The 9,649-nt window shown below is 40.4% G+C and overlaps 1 long non-coding RNA gene across 2 annotated transcripts; it reads left to right on the plus strand.

Moving 5' to 3' along the window:
* Positions 1-4,202: 4,202 nt before the first annotated feature.
* Positions 4,203-6,574, plus strand: LOC128630088 (uncharacterized). Of its 2 annotated transcripts, XR_008394333.1 has the most exons (4): positions 4,203-4,267; positions 4,637-4,750; positions 4,878-5,050; positions 5,807-6,574. It is a non-coding gene; the product is annotated as an uncharacterized LOC128630088 (long non-coding RNA). The 2 variants fall into 2 exon arrangements; XR_008394332.1 differs by having other exon boundaries at positions 4,637-5,050.
* The last annotated feature ends 3,075 nt before the right edge of the window (positions 6,575-9,649 follow it).

Raw genomic sequence — 9,649 nt, forward strand, 5'->3', positions numbered from 1 at the left:
TTTGCACGTACAGAATGACAAATAATTAACTGCACTGGAAGCTTTCGTAAAAATTAAAAATAACACTCCAGACTGTATACGGTACCATAACGAAGATCAACTGTATGTTGATACGTGAAATTCTGGAGGGAACGTCGGACGGCGTGGCGCGGTGACATAATGACGTGCCGTTAATCCATTTATGTTCTATAACATGTAAAACGGGTACACGAGAGGAGTATTTTAAAAGCGACTCATGTAAACACCTTAATCACATTATTATCTTACTCAGAGTAATATAATTAATAGTCAATAATTAGATTACTGCTGTCCATGTAAACGTAGTGCATGTGTACTGAAGTGCTAACAGTGAAATCTGACTACCAAAACCCCACTATGCAATGAGCCTTCATTAAAAGCACTCACAAAATAAAAACACTACTCACCATCTACACGTGAACTCCCATCCTCACAGAATGACTCGCAGATGTCCGAACCTCCATCTGAAAAACAAAAAGTGGTGAGTTTATTCGAGCATCACATTCTCTTCTCTCCTCTCTTTTCCCCTCCAGGCTAAAGATGGTGGCTATGAGAGCGAAATTTTCCATCCCAATGTGGAACTGAATTTCCTGGAGATTCCCAACATCCATGTGCTGCGGGAATCTCTGCACAAGCTGAAGGAGGTGGTCTACCCCACCATAGAAGAACTTCACTGGTACTCTGACACAGATGCCACGCACTGGCTGGAGTATGTCAGGGTAAAGACACACACACACAAAATATATATATATATACACACACACACACATACACGAACCTCATAAGAAATTAGCCTTATAGAATCTGTTTTGCTTCTGTATGGGGTAATACAGTGTAAAATACAGATCATTCACCAAAATTTTATATAAAAATCAGTTACAAAACACATAAAAGTCACAACATCCACTCACCGTGCACTTAAATAGGAACACCTGCTGATTTATACAGTTATCAGCTAATCATGTGGCAGCAGCACAATGCATAAAATCATGCAAATACAGGTCAAGAGTTTCAGTTAAAGTTCACATCAAACATCAGAATGGGGAAGAAATGTGATCTCAGTGACTTTAACCATAGCATAGTTGTTGGAGCCAGATGGGCTGGTTCAAGTATTTCAGAAACTGCTGGGAATTTCATACAGTAGTCTCTAGAATTTTACACAGAATGGTGTCAGAAAAAACCCATAAAAACACTGAGTGAGAGACAGTTCTGTGGGTGGAAACATCTTGTTGATAAGAGAGATCAGAGGAAAGTGACCAGATAGGTCAGAGCTGCCAGGAAGGATATACTGTAGTAACTCATATCATCACTCTTTATAACCGTGGTTAGCAGAGAAGCATCTCAGCATGCACAACACATCAAACCAAACCACAGAGATCACATTTCCCCCCATTCTGATGTTTGATGTGAGCATTGTATGCATTGTGCTGCTGCCACGTGATTGGCTGATTGGATAACTGCATAACTAAGCATTGATATACTTATTACTCAGTCATTGTTTGAACAGGTATGCATGTAGAGAGCAGCAATGTCTAGCCTTATTTAAACAGCATGTCCTCTCCTAATCGAAGACATTTCACAAAACAGGAAACAGAAGAACATAAGAACACAGAGCATCTGTTTTGTTTTATAGTTAGATATTATGCCCTGAACATACATTGTGAATAATTATTACATTTTAATTGTTAAGTACTTATTTAATTAATTAATATCTACATGTTGTTCTAGACAACTATTTGTGATACCTTGTTTGTGAACCCTTGTGTGTTGTGTTTTACTCACAGTGTAGTGATGGTTGTTTGACCTGTGTGTGTGTGTGTGTGTGTGTGTGTGTAGCTGTTATTAGCAGGTGCAGTGCGTATAGCAGTTAATGGTATAGCAGATAAGGTTGAATGTAGTAAGAGCTCGATGGTGGTGCACTGCAGTGACGGCTGGGACCGTACGGCTCAGCTCACCTCTCTGGCCAAGCTGATGCTGGACTCGCACTACCGCACACTCAGTGGCTTCCAGGTACTGATCGAGAAGGAGTGGATCAGCTTCGGACACAAGCTGGCCTCGGTGCGTATGAGCAGTGAGGGTGTGGTTGTGTGTGGGCGTGTGAACGCATGTATATTTAACCCCATCTTTCTCTCTCTGTTTCTCAGCGTGTCTGCCTTGGAGATGAGAATCACGCCAACTCGGAACGATCCCCTGTCTTTGTGCAGTTCATCGACTGTGTGTGGCAGATGATGAGACAGGTCAGCTACTGATGCTTTACACCACAACACTGTTGAATTCTCCAATCTGATTGGTCAGAAGGCGTTGGCGACATTTCTGGAACAGCAAGATTCTGATTCCAGCTGCAAGGGAAATTACAGCTTTATAGTGATGTGCTCGTTCTCGTTTCTATAGCAACAGCTCATTCACAGGGTCTAGTATGGCGTATGCAATACATAGTCTAAGCGTAATCGTAAACATATTATAAACATGTTACTTAAAGAAAAAGACGTATGATCATTGTGATCTAGTTGAGATTTATAAGTTATCTATTTATGCAAGTTTTATGGAAGTAGTCTCCAGTGTCACGGCAGAGAGGACATTGCACTTTCCAGTTTCTCAGTAACATTGCAAGTCTTATTAATTTCAAGAGTTAGGGGGAAAAAAAGAGAGGTTTGTGAGGAAACTATTGTTTTATTTTAAAGTAAGAGATCATAATGAGAACAAACTCTCTTTTCCAGGACATTCCACGGGGCTCCAGATGGTGACTAAAATGGTCGCTATGCGACCAACTTTTTAATTTTGCGACCATGTTTTTTCTGCCAGTCGCCAGTGGCCACCGTTACCCTCAAACAAAATTAAAAAACGAATTAAATAGAAATGACCATACATCATCTTGTGTTAGGCTACTGAACTCACATCCCCTCTTGCGCATGCGTGTACCTGCCCCAGCGCCTGCACTCCTGTATGGTTTCCATAGATGAACAGAAACAGGTTTAACGTCACGTTTATCAGGTTAAAAAGTTGGAAGTGAACTTTATTAAAGGTGTTTAATTTAGTTTGATGTGGTTTAGTTCGTTGGAATTTGACTGTATCTGTTATATTTAGGCTAGCTAACTGCATAGTTAACTAACTTTAGCCAGCTGAGAAGAAAAATATCAGAGTTTTCCTCATTCCCTGCCTGTCCAAACCCTGCCTCCTCTACATCAGATGCCAACGATGTTGAGACCAACTCGACCAGTGAAAGTTCCCAAGTGACATTTGAGTCATCCCAGCCCGTTTCAATCGGTGTGCAATCTTTTACAGATGATGACAGCCAAGCGCAGCGAGTTGAGTCTTCTCCCGTCCCTGCGGCTCTCATCCCGACAAGACAGTTTAAATCAGCTTGGCTACAAGAGTTCGCCTGGTTACGTTATGACAAAGGGAAAATGTACTGCACCTTTTGTGCTAAAGCAGGACAAGATATTGCTGGTAAAACAGAGTTCATTACCAGTTCGAGTCATTTTAAAAAAGAAACCGTGAAGAAGCATGGAGACAATAAAAAACATAAGAACGCCAGGGATTGTGTCGTTGCTAGGTCTGCCCCTCGTGCCACCCCAACCGTGAAAGCAGTGCAACGTGCTAGTGATAAAGTCGCTGAGAAAGAGATGAGGGAATTGAAAAAAAAATTCAATGCAGCCTACATGATTCTGAGCCTGAATAAGCAGGAAACAACTAATTGTACATAGTAGAATAAGAAAGTGAAAAAAAGAATCAAATGATTGGACATTTAAGTATTTACGGTAATATGATTCAATATGATGTACTGAACATTACACATATTGTGTATGTAAAGAATACATGGTGTAAACTATGGGAGGCAGAGTAAACAAAGGCAGACAGTACAGAGGGGAAAGAAAAAGCAGTGTGAGGTAGCCATTTAACAATATCATCATATGTCATATGACAACACTATATTTTGGCTCCTGAAAATTTGATTTGGCGCCAAAATATTTTGGGTTTAGGAGCCAACGGCTCCTAGATTATTTTTTTTGCCTGGAGCCCTTTTCCAAATTGTTCTTTGGCTATGCCCCATGTTTGTGCAATGGCTCAGACCGGTTTTTCCTCTTTTCTCAGCTTCAAAACGGCTTGCTTTTCTCCCATAGACAGCTCTCTGGTCCTCATGTCAGTTTATTCTTTTTAACAACAAATGCTGTCTCCACAGGCGAAACCCAGGGCTCAAACCAAGAGAAGACATTCAGAGCTATTCATTCTTTAAAGTCCATTTAACAAGGTACACCGGGGCAGCGAGAAAAACCCATCAGTCACTCGTTCCAGTATTTTTGAACAGTTAATGAATAGGGTGGCTTCAAAAAAAGCTGCCATGTTTTAATCGGTTTAACACATCTAGATGTAAATATGAGGAAATGAAAGCTGAAATTCTGATCTATTGTCTCATATTCGTCTTTTATCTCAAACCCAAATGTCACTGTATAGCAAAAGCAGTAGAATTGGCCTTGATGTTCCAATACTTTTATAAGAAATAAATATAATTTCCGTACTGAACAAAAGACCGATTATCTGTTCAGGCGTTATTGTGCAGATCCACATTTAAGCATCTTACTATACACTGTTAAACCCAGTGTTTGTGTTCTTTTTTCAGTTTCCTTCTGCTTCTGAGTTCAAAGAGCTTTTTCTCATCCCCGTCCTGGAGCGCCCCTACAGCTGCCTGTTTGGTACATTCCTCTACAGCAGTGAGCAGGAGAGAATGGAAAAGGTACGCTCCACATTTCTCCACTAATGGGCGGAGGCTTTCCAGCCTGTCTGATTTTTCTGAATGGAAATGAATTTGTCTAAGTGTCTTATGACTTCTCTCTCTGTCTCTCTCTCTCTTTTGTTTTTAGGAAGTACAGGGTAGAACGGTCACTGTGGTCCTACATTAAGTCAGCCGGAGGACTTCACTAACCCGTTCTATGTGGACTGTAAAAACCAGGTGCTGTATCCACTGGCCAGTCTCACACATCTGGAGCTCTGGGTGGGTTATTATGTGCGCTGGAACTCACGCATGAGACCACAGGTGCTTATACTGCAAACCACACTCTATGAAATTATGGGGAAATGCTCAAAAATAGTGCTTCCAATATATACCAAAATACCTAGATACTTGTATAACTGAACAGTGTCACTTCAAACACATGATGAATGTCACTTTTTTTTACTAGATGTTTCTGGGTTTTAACACGAAGTTTGGTTTAAAAAAACAAAACCATTTCTATCAGCACAAAGCTAAAAGCACAAAAGCTGGAGTAATGGGTCGGTAAGCATAAAAAGTGCCGTACACAGTGGAACTGGACACACGAGGATCTCTGACACTGTTGACTCTTCAGTGGTTCCATTTTCTGTTCTAGTTTGTAGGTACAGGTTTCAGTCTTCAACAACATTGTAGTTTTCTTTTTAAAATGCACTCCTTGGTTGTGCTCACTGCATTACAAACTCAAGTCCAACATTGTGAGATTATTTTTTTTAAATGTGTTGAAATGGAGTTTTCTTGTGATTCCTCTATATTCCTGTATATTTCATGATTGGCTGGTTAGAAAACTACATGAACGTACAAGTGTTCCTAATAAAGTGGACGGTGAGTGAACATGACGTGGCTGAAACGATTTCCAAAACACTTCAGGAGCAGCTAGCGATAAAGATTAAGGTTACACCGGCTTGATGATTGATCTTTTAATAATGATGCATAAATGAATAGAAAGCGAATGTAATGATTTAGAAAATCGGTGTCCCAAAACGAAACGGATGTTTGTGTGCTTTGTTGATTCTTATGTAGACGCCGCTCCATCAGAATTTGAGAGAGTTATTGTTTTTGCGTGAAGAACATGGAGGAGCTCCAGAGAGAGGCCACGTCATCCTGCTCCATCTCCTCATCCTCAGAGCATACTTCTCCCTCCTCACATAGTGGTACACCACTTCACACTGCCGTCTAAATACACACGCGCACACACACACATACATACATTTAAGAGCACATACTGTCTTTACTCAATGAATACACTCGGGCACAAGTAGGGAGTGGATGAGTATGAAGCGGGCACACACACACACACACACACACACACACACACACACACACACACACACACACACACACATTCCTGTTTGCAATTTTTTTTTTAACTATAGAGAAGTAACCTAGTGTCACATTTTATAAATCCTTAATACTTAAAAATGGATCTTGGAATGATAGTCAGCATGTCTGCAGCATGAACTCACAGTATTTATAATCTAGTATTTGACCTGTAAATATGTAAAAAAGAGAAGTATTAATATATTTGTCCTTACACGTCATGTTCATCTTTCCCTGTGGCCTCATTTGCTCCTCTGTGCCAACTCCCTTTCATCTTTTAACATTTCAATACAGTTTTTAGCTACTTGAAGTTTTTTGTTTGTTTTTTCCCCCCAAGGTGAATCATCCATCTATTTTTGTATTTTATTAGTTACTTTCCATTTTATGTCCGCTCTGTCATCACACTGAAGCGTGATAGTTATGTCAGTATTATTCATTTCTCACAGACTTGCCTTTCACCTTGCTAATATATGGAAGCACTGAATAAACGGTCAATTTGTCATGTTTCTGTATGAAGGTGTTAAAATGTTGAGTTGTACGGCCTTTTCTGCCTCGTGGACTTTTCACCGGTATCGTTTGAATAAATCAAACTGGTAATGAAGTGTCGTTACTGATAGGGAAGCAAAACAGAGACAAAGATCTGAATGTGGAAATCCACTGAATTTGGAAGTGAAATTTCGACACCATTGAATTAATAGAATCCGTGTATCATATCATTCGTTCTTTTCATATTCAATTATCCACTTATCCAAAAATGGAAAAATGGCTTGTTATTTTATTATTCATTTACAGATCCAAAACGAAACAGGGAAGAAAAAAAAAGTCGTTTTCCGTTCTTTCAATCTCACGCTCAAGTTAAAAATAAGCGATTAGAAAACGGGTCAAATGTCCAGGTTTCATTTGAACATTTTATTCATTTTTTTCGATTGACTATGACCCGGAAGTTATTGGTTTCTTCACGTGTTGTGCTGGATAAAGGTGTTTTTATTTTGGTTTATTTGTTTAGTTTTTTGCTGAAGAGCATGGGGAGATTCGTACTGTTTAAGGGAGCCAAATGTGTAACCCTCAAAGAAGACTGCAAAAATATTAACTGCAGTTAAACCAGTCAATAATCCTTTATAATCCTATAAACGTTTCTGTATTTACGCTTTTACATTTTAGAACATGGGCAAAATCAAGTTTAAAGAGAGGCTGTAATAAAAATACAGTTTTTGGATATCAGGGTCGGTGCAGTGGCTTTGTAGTTAGCTTCTTTGCTTCACACCCCCAGGTTGTATTCTGGTTTCCTCCCCTAGTCCAAAGACATGCATTGTAAATTGTCCGTAGTGTGTGAACAGGTGTATGATGGGCTTACACCTCGTCCACGGTGGCCCCCGCCTTGTGCCCCGAGTCCCCTGAGATAGACTCCAGGGTGACCCTGTGTAAGATCGATGGAATATCTGATTTAATGAACACTGAAAAACTTTTCATGTCTTTTTTTGAAAGCATGTAACATCAGCATGACGTATGGGGTTCACCGAAACGGGAATATTGAAGACTCGAATAACCGGCTCTTTTCCCAGTCTGTGTAGCCTCACATTGCTGTTATTGGGTGACACGGGTGGAATCCAATGAGGTTTTCTACTGTTCTCAAGGTTTGGCATGCTGTGCATCCTGAGATGCTTTTCTGCTCACCATGTATGTAAAGAGAGGTGATTTGACGTTACCATGGCCGTCCTATTAACTGGACCCAGTCTGGCCATTCTCCTTTCGTCAACAAGGTGTTTCCACCCCGAGAACTGCCACTTACCGGATGTTTTTCACACAAGTATGTGTGTGTGGAAATCCTAGGAGAGCCGCAGTTTCTGGAATACTCAAACCAGACCATTTAGAATCTACAACCATGCCACGGATAAAATCACTGGATTACATTCTGGTGTTTGATGTGAATATTGACTGAAGCTCTTCATCTGATCCTGCTTGATGTTGTACATTGTGGTGTTGCCATATGATTGGCTGATTGGATAATTGTATGAATGAGCACATGTACAAGTGATCAGTGAGCACATCTATCTACCATAGAGGTATTTTGGGGCAATACTTGACAATGTACCTGGCTTTGTTAGATTTGTGGCCAAGTTGAAGAAGCTTTTGACATCCCAATGGAAAAAAATAAAACAATCAAAGAAAAATTCACTTTCAGTCTTTTTTTTTGTTTAGTTTTTTCCCCCTTCATGTTAATCTCTTTCTACAGAACCCGTCCAAACTTCATACGTCAATGCAGTAAGCAAGATAAACTGTCTACAGCTGAAGAATCTAAGCATGCATCTGTTTTCACCCTTATAGAAAAAGTTTTGCAGTTCCTATCCAAAAGACACCAAGAGCCCAGATGTCCTTAGAAACTAAATGTACCCTCCAACTCGTGGCCTTTTCAGAAACTCGATTCCCAGACGTCGCCACACTGATCACAGTGCATCCTTCAAATCCACCGTGCAGCGGAAATGGACCAGTCGATTTAAACGGATTGTTGAAAATGTACGTTGTTCAAGGCATTTGTGAATTTGAAATTTCGCTGCAAACCGAGTCTGAACAGTCGCCAGAATCTGAGGCAAAAACACACGAAGGAACGAGATCACGTCGTCATTGCCTCGTCTCTGGTGTTCTACATTTTTGACAAAAGTAACACCAGAGATGCTGCGTTAAAGTGGTCAAGAAAATTACACCAGAGTAAAAAAATCTCATTGGGTTAGATTATAAACATCGACTGAAACTCTCGATAGGACGTGACACTGTTGGAGAGTTGCATACGAGCGGACATTCAACAATATTTAGTAGAGGCATTGTGGATGTTTTCGTCTGTGTTCGTCTGTAATATACTGGACAGTCCTACCAAGAGTTCGACCACATACACATTCAACTGAAGCTCATACAGTCAGCATACTGAACTCTCCTTTTTGCCATAGTGCGGCCGCTTAACAGGATAAGGCCTCAGAAGTCAAGCACCAGCAGCTTGTGGCTAAAAAACTGCAGCAGAATTGAGCTCGGCTAGGAGGTGACGGGTGACGGAAAAACGCCGGGGAACCCCGGAAAGGAAAACAGGGCTGTGTTCCAAATCTTTTATTGCCTCCTCTTCAAACTCCAAAAACCTCTGGGCCCTACAGCTAAATCCAGAGCTGAGGAAAACAACCATTCAACTAAGAAGGCCTTCTCAAACACAATGTTTGAGCGAAGAGAGGAAATGATCAAACACGGATCAATTGGAACACAGCCCATACAGCAAAACCGTAAAAAGGTGCCATAGAGTGTAAATGATTCAAAAAGACACAAATCTAAGCCCAAACACTTCATATGACCATTGATATGACTGCTAACGAAATCTATTGTACTGTAGCTGCACTGCTACACGTGTATATAAAGATACACCGATACAACCAGTTGAACATGAATAACACGCAAAGCACATTTCACAGGCATGATATCTTTCAAAAATGTCCAAAATCACAAATTCCCTAATAAAGGAAAAAGACATGTTTGTGCTAACATGTAAGACTTGAGTTTCTACATCTT

The sequence above is a fragment of the Ictalurus punctatus genome, unplaced genomic scaffold, assembly GCF_001660625.3.
Source record: "Ictalurus punctatus breed USDA103 unplaced genomic scaffold, Coco_2.0 Super-Scaffold_100046, whole genome shotgun sequence".
NCBI classification, from domain to species: Eukaryota; Metazoa; Chordata; class Actinopteri; order Siluriformes; family Ictaluridae; genus Ictalurus; species Ictalurus punctatus.